The sequence below is a fragment of the Aedes aegypti genome, chromosome 2, assembly GCF_002204515.2.
Source record: "Aedes aegypti strain LVP_AGWG chromosome 2, AaegL5.0 Primary Assembly, whole genome shotgun sequence".
NCBI classification, from domain to species: domain Eukaryota; kingdom Metazoa; phylum Arthropoda; class Insecta; order Diptera; family Culicidae; genus Aedes; species Aedes aegypti.
The window spans coordinates 84,146,732-84,160,557 of record NC_035108.1 but is presented as its reverse complement, the minus strand read 5'-3'; the positions used below and the strand labels follow the sequence as shown (position 1 = coordinate 84,160,557).

General features: G+C 37.3%; 1 protein-coding gene across 1 annotated transcript in view; it reads right to left on the bottom strand.

The window, feature by feature from the left end:
• LOC5568309 (breast cancer anti-estrogen resistance protein 1) overlaps positions 1-13,826 on the bottom strand; it is a 451,449-nt gene that overhangs the window by 436,846 nt on the left and 777 nt on the right. The window lies entirely within an intron of this gene.

Genomic DNA, 13,826 nt, shown 5'->3' with positions numbered 1-13,826 from the left:
CCTGCGGTTAGTAAACTTCGCTGCTGCTAGAGGGATGGCAATCAGCAGTACCTACTTCGCACGAAAGAATATCCGCAAACACACCTGGCGACCCCCGAGTGGCGATGCCTGCTCCCAAATAGACCACGTGCTGGTTGATGGGCGACATTTCTCAGGATCTTCCGAGGCACAAATATCGACTCGGATCATTATCTCTTCTTCTTCTTCTTCTTGGCATTTAACGTCCTCGCTGGGACAGAGCCTGCTTCTCAGCTTAGTGTTCTTATGAGCACTTCCACAGTCATTAAATGAGAGCTTTCATTGCCAAATTTGCCATTTTCGCATTCGTATATCGTGTGGTAGGTACTATGATACTCTATGTCCAGGGAAGTCAAGGAAATTTCCATTACGAAAAGATCCTGGACCGACCGGGAATCGAACCCAGACACCTTCAGCATGGCTTTGCTTTGTAGCCGAGGACTCTAACCACTCGGCTAAGGAAGGCCCCGGATCATTATCTCGTTGTAGCTAAAATTCGGGCGCGGTTATCCAGCGTCACGAGTTCCACGACAAACAGAACGCTGCGCTCCAATATACAACGCTTGTCAACTGATGGGGTAGCTGCGCAATATTGTCAGCAACTAGACGAGCAGTTGGGAAGAATCAACGTTGTTGGAGACGACGACAGCCTGTGGGACCCTATCCACGAAGCTGTGACAAAATCGGCGCGGGAAGTTATCGGCTCTGGTCAACGACGAAGACGAAACGACTGGTTCGATGAAGAGTGCCAGAGGGTAACAGACATGAAGAATGTCGCCAGAAGCCGTATGCTTTTGGCCGGTACCCGACAGAACAGAGAGCGGTACAGGACAGCGAGAGTCGAAGAAAAGCGAATCCACCGCAGAAAGAAAAGGCAGCACGAAGAAAGTGTGCTAGCTGATGCTCATGAAAGCATGAACCGGAATGATATGCGGAGATTCTAGGCAACGGTCAATGGTGCGCGGCACAATGCCGTACCCGTGCCCGCCACGTGCAATGATCAAAAAGGGAATTTGCTGACCGATTAAACGGCAGCGGCTTCCAGGTAGAAGGAGCGCTTTCAGCAATTGTTGAACGGTGGAAATGGAAATGTAGCGAGGAACAGGATGACGATCAAGCTGTGGACCCATCGACCACAGGAGAGGTTAAAAACGCTATCAGCGAGCTGAAGAACTGTAAGGCTGCTGGGAAGGACGAGATCCCGGTCTTGCTTCTCAAGCGCGGAAGCGAGCAGCTTTACCAGTCGATCCACCGAGTACTCCTGAAGGTATGGGAGGACGAAGAATTGCCCACCGACTGGTTGGATGGTCTCATCCGCCCTATCTACAAGAAAGGGCACAGACTGGAGTGTGCCAATTACAGAGGAATTGCCCTGCTGAATTCGGCGTACAAATTCTGTCGCACATCCTGTTTAACAGACTGAGACCGCTCGAGGAGTCCTTCGTCGGCGAATACCAAGCTGGTTTTCGTGATGGCCGTTCGACAACGGACCAGATATTAAGCTTGCGAATGATCCTAGACAAATTCCGGGAGTATAACTTGCAGACTCACCATCTGTTTATTGATTTCAAGGCGGCGTACGACTCAGTGAAAAGAAATGAGCTTTGGCAGATAATGTCTGAAAATAGTTTTCCGGCGAAATTAATTAGGCTGATAAGTGCTACGCTGGATGGTTCGAAATCAAGTGTTCGGATTGGAGACGAGGTGCCAACCTCGTTCGTGACGTTAGGCGGATTGAAGCAGGGATAATAAAAATTTGTTGTTTCGTATACTTTAGCTCCTAAAACTGATTTCTGCAGAAAATTTGGCAAATAAAACATCATAGAAACTGGGAAACTTGCATACAAGTTGACAACAGTCAATATCTGAAAAATCAGATGTTCTATGATATTTTTGAAAACGGCAAAAACTTCAACGACTTCAAATCAAGTAGAAAGCGGTATTTTGGTACTGAAGACTAAAATTTGTTCCGCTGTGTTATGACCAATAAAACTGTAAAAAAAGTCATTTTATCGGATTGATTGCACTAGAATACTACGAAAAAATGAGAGTACCGCCACGACATGTTCACGAAAGATGTGCCTTTTATAGTGAAAAAAAATCGTCTAAAGATTGTATTGTGAAATTCCCAATAATTCGTGAGATACACATTTAAATTATTTCACTGACCTCAACAAAACATTTTTCGGTAAAACATTTCGGTAATTTTCAATACTGAATCTTGGTACTTTTTTACCGAGATTTCGGCAAACCTAATTTTTTACCGAAATTCGGGAGACATTTACCGACATCTCGGTAAAAAATTACCGAGATATCAGCTGTTGGGTTCTCGGCGATTTCCGAATTGAAGTGTGAATAGCTGTACCAAGGAAAAACCTAGCTCAAATTTAAAAAAGGCGTAACTCCAATTTTTAAACTAACCTTTCCAAAACCCAAACAAGGTTTTGCTAGTATAGGTGTGCACTTTCAATAAATGCATTCAGAATCTTGTTTATATTTTGTGTGAGGAAAATTAAAAAAAAAGGAGTGGAATACGATAGCACAGACAAACAGACGTAACACTTAGAACAAATCTTGATCAAAATCATAGTCACGAGGACATGTACGCCCAATGCTAAAATCAGCGAGTTTGGCCGACGGGCCGACAGATGACGGTAGTGTGTAAATGTCAAACACGAACACAAACGAAGCAAGCGCTGCGTGTGGCGGATTGGCCACCTAACATATTTTTGAATCGACCGTTAAAAAGGTGGTCGATGGACAATGATGAGAGTGTGACGTCTGTTTGTCTGTGACGATAGTTTGGTTTGTTCAATGCGTTTGACCTTATGTGTAGAAATATTTTGATCCTACTGTGCATTTTAATACTAGTGTATTTAATAATCATTGTACATACCTAATATTTACCCAATCGGATGAACGGTTGAATTTTCAATTTTCACTTTTCATGTAAGGCTTGTAATGAGGTCGTCCCAAACCATCGCCATCCACGTTGAACCTCATCATGTCACACCATTTCACAAACAGCAGAGGCGTTGAGCTGGAATTCGGATGCCTCAATGTTTCGCATGAATGACGATGCCTGTGTTTGCCAGTTCCCAGACCCAAACTGGCATTTGTTCGTCATTTAACACCCAGTCAAGCGTGCTGCTGCTGATGCGATATCACACCAACCGGACAACCGCCGATATGTCCGTCCACCTTGTACCTCTCGTACCACAACTCTGGATGTGAAGCTGTCGGCAGCGAATCAACCTCATTTTCCGAAAGCTGACGCTTTTCCCCAGCTTCAGAGACAACTCGCCGGCAGCTTTGGGTGATGATCGACTAAATGAGGTGTAGAACGGGTTTCATTCTTTGCCGCCGTCGTTCCCCACTGGGCACCGCCTAGATCTGAACTGGACCCGGTGAAGGGACGAACAATGGAAAACCAATGGCAGCCTGTTTAATGCACCAATAAAAATGTAAAAATGCGTATTAGACAATTGAAAACTGCTCCATGTTTGATCAAGTTATTTGCCATTACTATTAATAAAAATCACGAATTTGAAAAAGATTTCTAAAGTTTTACACACACTATAGTTTGTAAAATATTTATTTAGGATACTAGTGGTCTCGGCAAACTTCGTCTTGCCATCAAGTAGGCTGTTGAAAAACGCCATGGAACGCTCCGGTTCACAGAGTAACATTAAACTATCTTGGCAAGAAGCCATGCAGTCGGGTGACGACCTTTGCTTTTATGCTAAATGTGATAAACTAGTTGACTGTGAAATACCTCATTGTTTAGTCAAAAGTTTGTAAAGTTCGACATTACGCGAAAGCTTTACAACACAGAATAATTGAGGAAATACTAGAGTGAACGCACCCTTTGTGGAGGTAGTGTAATTTGCCATATTTTGCACTAATAAATTACTAAGTGACATTTTTCTATGATGCATGGTTCAGGCAATCGTAAAATATCTGTGAAATTAGATCGCTGAACTATAAAAAGAAACAATAAATTTGCTTCACAATTTTACTCCTTTGTACTTTCTTTGTTTTGCCTTATAAGAATGCAATGTATTGCGTCATTGAAGGAATTGGTAAGTTACCTCCTCTAAAGGAAAAGTGTTTCAATCATCAGTGGAAGGATTTATGCAGTGGATGTCAAATTGATCGTGACTTTCTGATATTTGATATAAAATAATACGGATACCGTTTTCAACCATTAAGCTGTACAGGCATGAACTTAAGAGAAAAATAACCATTACCAATACAATTACCAATTTTCAAAACAAGTTTTTTTTTTAACAAAATTTAAGCAATGTTGAAGAAAATCTATCATTGCATTACACTTGCTATCTGGACTGTAAGATTGTACCCCGTTTGGCATAAAGTCGTTGGGCATAAGCAGTGTTGATAGACTCACATTCAAATCTCAATCAATACTGTCAAAAACTCGTGAAACCCGAATGTTTTTGTTTTCGTAAGAAAGGATTACTATAATTCTAGCCGACTAACAAGAAATTATTGACATGTGCGAGTAAACTGTGGAAATACGACACAATGAGTCAAAAAGGTAAGCCAACTCATCCATGATTTTTTGACTGCTGAGTTGCGTGATGGACAACTCACGCATGAAAAATCTCAAGCGTGAGTTATGAGAAATTGAGTTTTTCACAATACTAGGCATAAGGCCGTTCTATTCTATTATATTCTAAGTGCTTGCACAGCCAATAATGAAAAGCATCCTGGAAATATCGGAACGTCTCCTGATATTTTCTTGTCAGTATTAATATTTGCAGCATATCAGTGATATGATCCAGGTATAAAAATGGCCAGGCCCACTGTGCAGACTTTGGTTTGAAGATAATTTGAAAATTTGTGGCGATGGGTATTTCTCCCTAGGCTGTAAAGCCTACGCTAATGCGCCATTACTCGCTCTCTGAAACGAGATAAAAAGTCATCCTGACCTCTCACGCAGCAGTCATAGATAATTAAAAAGATAGCATTATTTATGGTATTTTGATGAATTAAATTAAATGTCGTGGGAATGTTTATAATGTAACAAAAATAAAGAACTAAATTGAAAACGTCGAAAACTAAAGATAAGTAGGAACGAACTCACTAAATAACGTTATTGTTGTCTGTTGCCAAAATTACTCATCGTGTAGGTGAGTTGTAGAACGACCGCATTCCACACTGCCCGGGTAGAGGTGAATAACAAAATAATGGTAAAATAAGAACAAATTTTGCAATCATATCTAGTTTAACCATTATTATGTTATTAATATATGACATTGAATATCTCATCAATAGCAAAACATACTATCATAGAAATATTTGTCATTGATATGTTATTCTTGAAAGTCATGTAATAAATACCCGGGTAGAGGAAAATAGCAAAAGAATAACAAAATTTACCGTTAAAATAGAATGTTTGAATAGCAAAATTTGTTCTTTGTTTGTTTGAGATAAGAGATAAAATAACAAAAATAATAACTGAGTTTGTATGGCATAAAAACCAAATCATAACATATTTTGCTATTGTAATAACAAAATAATAGCAAAAATATAGGCAACCGTAAATAACAAAATATGTTATTATTTTGATATTGATAACAAAATAATAACTAAATAAGCTATTCACGAGTAGATCAAAATAACGGTAATATTAGTTCTTTGACTTTAATATCTAAATTTAGCATGATTAAAAAATGAACTTTTAGCTTTCCTGCTAAACAACTTTTGCTTTTTGAATCTTTAATGAATATCATACAAATAGTAAAATGAGCTATTATGGCAAAACTTGATATTGGTTTGTTCTCATGAATTATTTAAATAAAGTTTTCAAACATCAAAATAATAACATATTTTACTATGATGGTGATGTTTGTTATTCTTAAGATATTTAATGTTTTTAGTATTTTTGCACAAATAGCAAATTTTACCATGATAGTATATTTTGTTATTGATTATTTATTACATGACTTTTAAGAATAACATATCAATGACAAATTTTGCTATGATAGTATGTTTTGCTATTGATGAGATATTCAATGTCATATATTAATAACATAATAATGGTTAAACTAGATATGATTGCAAAATTTGTTCTTATTTTACCATTATTTTGTTATTCACCTATACCCGGGTAATCAATAACAAAATATACTATCATGGTAAAATTTGCTATTTGTGCAAAAATACTAAAACATTAAATATCTTAAGAATAACAAACATCACCATCATAGTAAAATATGTTATTATTTTGATGTTTGAAAACTTTATTTAAATAATTCATGAGAACAAACCAATATCAAGTTTTGCCATAATAGCTCATTTTACTATTTGTATGATATTCATTAAAGATTCAAAAAGCAAAAGTTGTTTAGCAGGAAAGCTAAAAGTTCATTTTTTAATCATGCTAAATTTAGATATTAAAGTCAAAGAACTAATATTACCGTTATTTTGATCTACTCGTGAATAGCTTATTTAGTTATTATTTTGTTGTCAATATCAAAATAATAACATATTTTGTTATTTACGGTTGCCTATATTTTTGCTATTATTTTGTTATTACAATAGCAAAATATGTTATGATTTGGTTTTTATGCCATACAAACTCAGTTATTATTTTTGTTATTTTATCTCTTATCTCAAACAAACAAAGAACAAATTTTGCTATTCAAACATTCTATTTTAAAGGTAAATTTTGTTATTCTTTTGCTATTTTCCTCTACCCGGGTGGCTTTCCACTGTTTTCGTTGACATCAGATTCCTGGACATCAGTCATCGAATGACCACGCGCCACGCAGATTCTGTCTGAATCAACCTTTCTCAAACAATCCACCAAATTTTTCACAATGTTTTGAACCTAAATAGTCGACTTCCCGTTCCGATCACAGCACGCACATGTTACACAAGAAGTTAATGCACCATCTGACATCATCCCCCAAATTACCATAGAATCGTGGAAACAGGAGCTTGAGACCACTCATCACAAAACACTATCGATCGCGTTTGAATTCGCATTTCTCGTATACTTCCGGGCATTGATATGCTTCTAAAATATCAGCCATTACAAAAAAAAAAACGATTTCCTTCGAATCACTTGCCGGGTGGCATAGCACCATGATCCTTTCCTACACTTCATCTGCTAAATTGAATAAAAAAAAATCCACGCGGAACCGAGATGAATCGTGACAGCCAAATCCACAATATTAGGCATAAGGCCGTTTGCCATAATGGCAAACGAGTGATTTAGAATGAATGTGTGCATTTTTTTCCGAGATCAACGCAAGCCCATAGCAAAAATGGTAGGTGTTCTTTTAGAGATTTCCAAACTCTGGATGTCAAAAATTGTTGTGACATGAGAGAGTATAACTAAATGCAACTCGTGACGAGTCTGGGAAAAGATATTTTCAGAATAATAATTTTCTCTAAATCCCAGAACAAAGAGAATTATTGAGCTTGTTGTAAATTGGCAAAGAAATATAGCAAATAATGACGAAGGGAACGATCTAAGTACATTTCGTTGTGGATTGAGCTCTGCCCCAGATGGGAAGTAACACTTCATGAAAATTACTTGGTAAAAGAAGGAAAAATTCATATGCAAAATATTGAAAGCTCTAATCGAAAGATCTATTATTGCAGCATAGTGAAAAAATAGCCTATATACGAGAGCCGATTATTTTTCCTTTAAAATGTTTAAGGCTTTAACGCAAAACAAAATCTTCTCACAGCATAACTTGAATAAGCTAAACATTTTCATAGGAATTAATTTTAATAATGGAAGTGTAAATCAAAAACACCGCCTATTACCGAAAGAATGAAATTGTGATTAAATTATAGTGTTTCCAGCGTATCTCGAAAGGAGATCATGTGTTAGTAAAAACAATGTATATTGAAATATTGGCAAGTTCTAAAGTAATGATAATTTTAATAGTAATGATAATTTTAATTTTTATTATGAAAACAATAGAAGATTGGACGCCAAAAAAATATTGCGGCATAATAGGAAGAAAGGACATCAAAAATTGTGTTCAGAATCATCGGAGTAAGTGCAGTAATCGATTTCTCTTTTCGCTGATAACTTGAGCAGATCAATGTCATCGATTGCCGCCCTTAAATCAGTTGGAAACAAAAAAATGTCTTAAATTATAGCGCAAAAGGACAGCCTATGCATAACACACACACAAAAGGACAGCCTATGCATGCACACACACACACACACACACACACACACACACACACACACACACACACACACACACACACACAAGGACAGCCTATGCATAAAAAAAGGCAAATTTCTTTTGATTTCAAATTAGCAGTTTTCATATTTGTATTTATGGTTACATCATATTTGGAAAGAACATTCAATGTTTTACAGAAGGGTAAATTTGTCCTAAATATATCAACATCTTCAGTGCTAAAATGTATTCCAATTAGGGTTGGGAAAAATCTAGTAATTCACTCTACAGTAGCCAAGCAAAGCAAATCACAGTCAGCAAAGCTAGTGAAACCCAATGTGATATATAAGAGGTGAGGAGAAACTCGTCGTGTGCTTGTATTAGTGCAGTGTAAAATCAAAACAAACATTGAGGGGAAATGGGTGACGTCATACGGATTCATTCAAATGCTTTAAGTGGGCAATGTGCAGTGGCAAAGTAAGTTGGTACAAAACGTCCTATGTTGTAGAACTAGTCAAGAGTACACGGGGAAATATCTGCAGCTAAGTCCTAAACTTACTATTTGTATAATAATTATATCACAGGAGTCATATTATCCAGCAATAAATTCGCGAATAAATTTTATTTTCCCAGTTATAATGAATATTAGCACTGCATTCGAACACGAAATTTTGGTATATGTCATGCTCAGCCATTATTTTCGAAAACTTTACGGCTCAGTATTTTACGAATTAATATTTTATGGGTACCTTCCATGGTTTTATTTTCTGCATTGTAGAATTATTCCTAAAATAAAATAAAAAATAGAATCAAATTACATAAATCACCTGTAGTGCCATCTTCCCTTGCTGAATTTTTCATGTTTTTGTTTGAGTAACAACACGCATAACAACCTTGGTAACCAAAGAATGGCTAGCAACGAAGCCTCAGAAACTTTTGATAATAAACTGTATGACATCACACACAGTCACGATTCAATGGGCTGCTGTGTGAAAATGCAACCGGTGCACAAATACATACAAACAGCTGTGTATTATACAGAAGCATCTCCTCACATTGAGTTAAACCAGCCTCCTGACACCGCCCATACAACCCCATTGGAAAATAACGAGCAAACATCTCTGGTTCCCACTGGAAAGTGGTTCCCTCTGACAACTCAATGTTTGTAAACAAATAGTCGTTTAAGGACTAACAATCGAGGAAAGCGCTATCATTTTTGCCGAAAAATATCTTTTTTTCACAACAACAGTTATATTAGCACAAATAAACGGTTGCAAACTATTCTTTTGCTGTACAGCAAGTTAATTAGAGTTGATATGGTTAGCGTGGAACACATTAAATATCGAAGAAAAATTTCCTTAATATGATTACACCAATGTACGTTGTTGTTCTTGAGTTTGATGCTGACCTCGAAAAAATGGCTGCCTAGCACCAGCCTGAGTGAAACCTACGCCCATTACTGCTGTAGGCAAAAAGCCTTGAAAATAGCAAAACACCCGTTGCTAAGGGCAACCCAGAATTACTGTAGAAAAAATTTAAGCTTCAATCAAGCAAAGTCATTTCTCATGTATTATTCAATGATAAAACATATAAACACATCTATTACATCCAACAATGTTACCAAAATCCTTAATATTGAACGCGAAACGTCTTCTCTCAAAGAATGTTGCATGTAAAACGGCTTGGTTGTCAGGACGTACTTTAAACCTAAAAATTCCACTCATATCAGTTCCATGTAAATTTAAAATGTTTTTCTCTTGAAAAATCGATAAAAATTATTTTATGGTATCCAAAAAATAACTAAATATTTTTGAGCCTCATTCAAAATATAGATTGTCGAAATTTTTCCACCCATTTCCTGATAGTCATTGTTTCTGATAACCTTCAAAAATCGTCTGTTTTAAACGTTGTGCCTTATCAGTGTGAAATATAATTATTTTGGTGGCCTTTTTACTACCACCATATTTTACAGTAGAAGTCGAACAGTAGGAAACCTGATTGTTATTTGATTGATAAACTTAAAAGTTATTGCATGTACAAGGTGTCCATTTTATAAAATGAACAGTCCTTAAAATTCAATCATAGATAATGCACATGGAATGACAAGCCGTCGATCCATACATGTGCATTATTTTTGTCAGAATGTTCAGCGTAGAATCGTGTAAACCGAGAACTCTTGTTTGCAATTTCACCTTCAAGATGCAAGAAAGCATGCAATATTGGCGAATGTTGGATGTAGGATCATGAAATGTTTCAGTTTCACTTCTCTACCACGAGGTGTCTTCGGCAAAGATGTTCAGCAGATTGAGCTATAATGGATTCATACTGGATACAGTATTTCGATAGACTGGAAAAATACAGATTCGTGTCTAACGGTGGAAGCTAATTCAAGCGTGTGCTAGAATGAGGGCGAATGTAACATGATCGATTAATTTTCATCAATCTTCTCTTCTGTGAATAAAAAAAAGAAAAGACAATTCACAACGTCTTCAACCAAAGGCTGCACAGACTGAACAATCATTAACATAAAGCAAGGGACAGCACGAAACACTCAGTAGCCTAGTGATGAATTCTTTGTTTTGACGAAAAGTTTTCACCGACTGGAGCGGGAATCGTACCCATACCTCGTGGCACAATGCACCTAAACGACTGACGCCGCCACGAAGCCCACAAATAATGATAAAGAAGACAAGATGCAAGTTGTTGACATGCTTCCACATCTGGAAGCATTCAATGGAGTCTTTGGATGACCAAAAACATCGGTAGAAACCAATGAAATATTCCGATAACTTTAATTAAGTTGATTAATTGGTTAAGAGACTGTGCCATATTAAGGTGAAGATGAATCGAAGCCAAACCTCAAATTTTCAAAAGCACGGATCTGGAGAACCGAACACCCGTTTGGGCTGAAAACTTAATCGATTGGTCACCACCAGTTTTCAGCTTAAACGGATGTTTGGTTCTCCAGATCCGTGCTTTTGAAAATTTGAGGTTTGGCTTCGATTTATCTTCACCTTAAAAAAAGACCATTGATCACTCTACAACCAAATGCCTAGATTCTATAAATACCTTGGAGGACCTAGGACATCGGTACAAATAATAACAATACTCATTTTACTGCTATGAATAGATATGAGCCTGTACCATATGAAAAAAATCTATTGATAATTGGTTAGACCTATAGATCCTAAGGCTTATATTCGAAAAAGATGTTGGAGAACCAAGAAGATCCGCACAAATTAATACAATACACCGTTTACTCACATGAATGGCTAAGGACCTTTGGAAACTAACCTTATCACTTATTACGGTTTACTGAAGCTTTACCCAGCACCCAGCGGTATTACTAAAACTTCATCCAGCATTTCGAAATTGGAATATCTGCGTGAGGGCCAATGAAGTCATGCGATGCTCCATTGCGAGCTAATTCATTCCCAGCAATGGAAGAATAGCCAGGATCCAGTTCACTGAATTCAGTTCCTTAAATTGAGTTCGACGTGCGAAAACAAGCTTAGACCCTGAGTTGGCTGAAGCAAGAGCATTAAAAGCAGCCTGACTGTCTGACAAATTAACATATGTTCATAGAGATGATCAGATAATGATTCATCATCTGATACATACCAATTCGTTAACTCGTGACTGATTCTATTCGAGCAGAGCATTATGACTAACACATCTTCTCTAGCAGATACCATGAAGGTTGGGCGATTTCCTATAATAGGTAATCCAAGATTTGAACTAGGTACTTAAGCATTCCATCAGACTGGAGCTTCTCAAATTGATATCTGAGCTGCTCTAAATGATGTGATGAGTATTAGCATCACTGCCCACAATCAGCAGAAAGCCTTTTTGTACGCAGTGTACGACAACTCGTTTGAAATCATCCGTTGGGGATGGACGTATTTCCTATTGAGGTCATCAACAGAAATATCAATTGTGACAGCACATACATCTCTTATTTTCTACTCAGAAATGAGTGCAGCAGCGTTAGCGCTATTTACGAGCACACATGCGCGAGGCCTGGTACTCGAGTTTGCCATTCCATGTTTCCGAAAGTAGTAAAAACTGGGTCCACAAGGTTACCTACATAAAAGTTCCCCTCACAAAAGTAAGGTTTTTCAACTAGCACCACTTGAGCTGTTCCATTTTGCATGAGTCTACAAAGATTGATCGTTGCTAATATTTTATGTTGAAGATTGATCTAAGCTACCCAACCGTAGCCACTACCCAAACTAGGCAGTGTTAAGCTTTTTGCAATCTCAGCACGAAAAAGGCCAGCAGCGAAAACAAAACAGAATGGTATCTATTAAAAGTCGCCATAGGCGAAAAGCACAGAATACACTGTGTAAAACGCATAATGCGAAACCATATAGGTGAAAATTTAAACAACGCATTAATAATCCCATTCTTATTTAGTCTCAGGCTTGAGACTGAAGAAGGGCAACCGATTATCTCGGAGAAACACAAGATCATCTGCACCATTGCTCCGGGTAGCACAGGAAGCACATAATACTGTAGAGGGCACCCTGGTACTCCACAGGCTCCGTTTACGGTTAGGTTTTATTTAGGCCCCCCTATCCATTCATTCTTAGGCACGGTAAGCTTAAAGCCACATGAATTCAGGGTCACCTATGATGTGGACTCTTACCACCGGAACAGACAGTCCGTAGTGTTAATTCTTAGTCAATTGAAACAACCGCTACCGACACTACGCGGCCATCTAGGCTGATCGGGAAAAGGAAGTTAGCATTGATGATTAACTCCTAGCGTGCCCAAACTGCCCCATTAATTTCCATTTACTCATGTATACTCAAACTCCAAGGATTTCTTAGAAGATCTTAACTTGCACACATTCTATCTTGATTAATAACCAAATGTGTATATCAATAATATGTTAATTTTACTAAAAGAACATACTTTCTCCAAATAATAAAAAAATATTTCATACAAGTAGACTCCAAAAGGCAAAACCTCGTTTTACGAACTAAGCTCCCTCGTTTAAAGCACTGATTCAATTTACGAACCAATTTAATTTACATACCCCCGATCTAGTTCATAAATTGAGGTTACAGTGTAATCTGGTATTCTTATAGATAAATTGTTATCAATGTTGTAGGTAAATAAGACTGTATATCTTTTTTAAATTGAATATTTCTAGGTTGGTATTTTACCTGGTCCGTCTTTGAATATAGGATATAGAGCAGTATTGTATCCATAGAATCATGAACTTTTGTTTAATTATTCCTTCTTTTAAAATTTCTTCATGTTAAAACATCGATAAAAAAAAATACACGACATGAGATGGGAGAGATGGGCCTACCCCTACACTGATATGGTTAGAACGTGCAACATTTAGATCGAATTGATTCACATCGATTTGAACATAAACAGTCATAAATATCACATTACGACCTTTTATACTTGCGACCCAGTTTTGATTACAGTAAAGCTGGGTTCGCTGATTCCTAAGTAATTCTCATGCCGGTGAGTAGTGTATCAAACAAGCTGCCACTGAAATGACATCGTAGTAGCAATAGAAATGGAATGCTTTCATGAGATATGATGCGATATAGCATTATATCATCCGACAACGGTGCTCCGTATTATCCGCGAACCGAATACGAAATTCAGCTG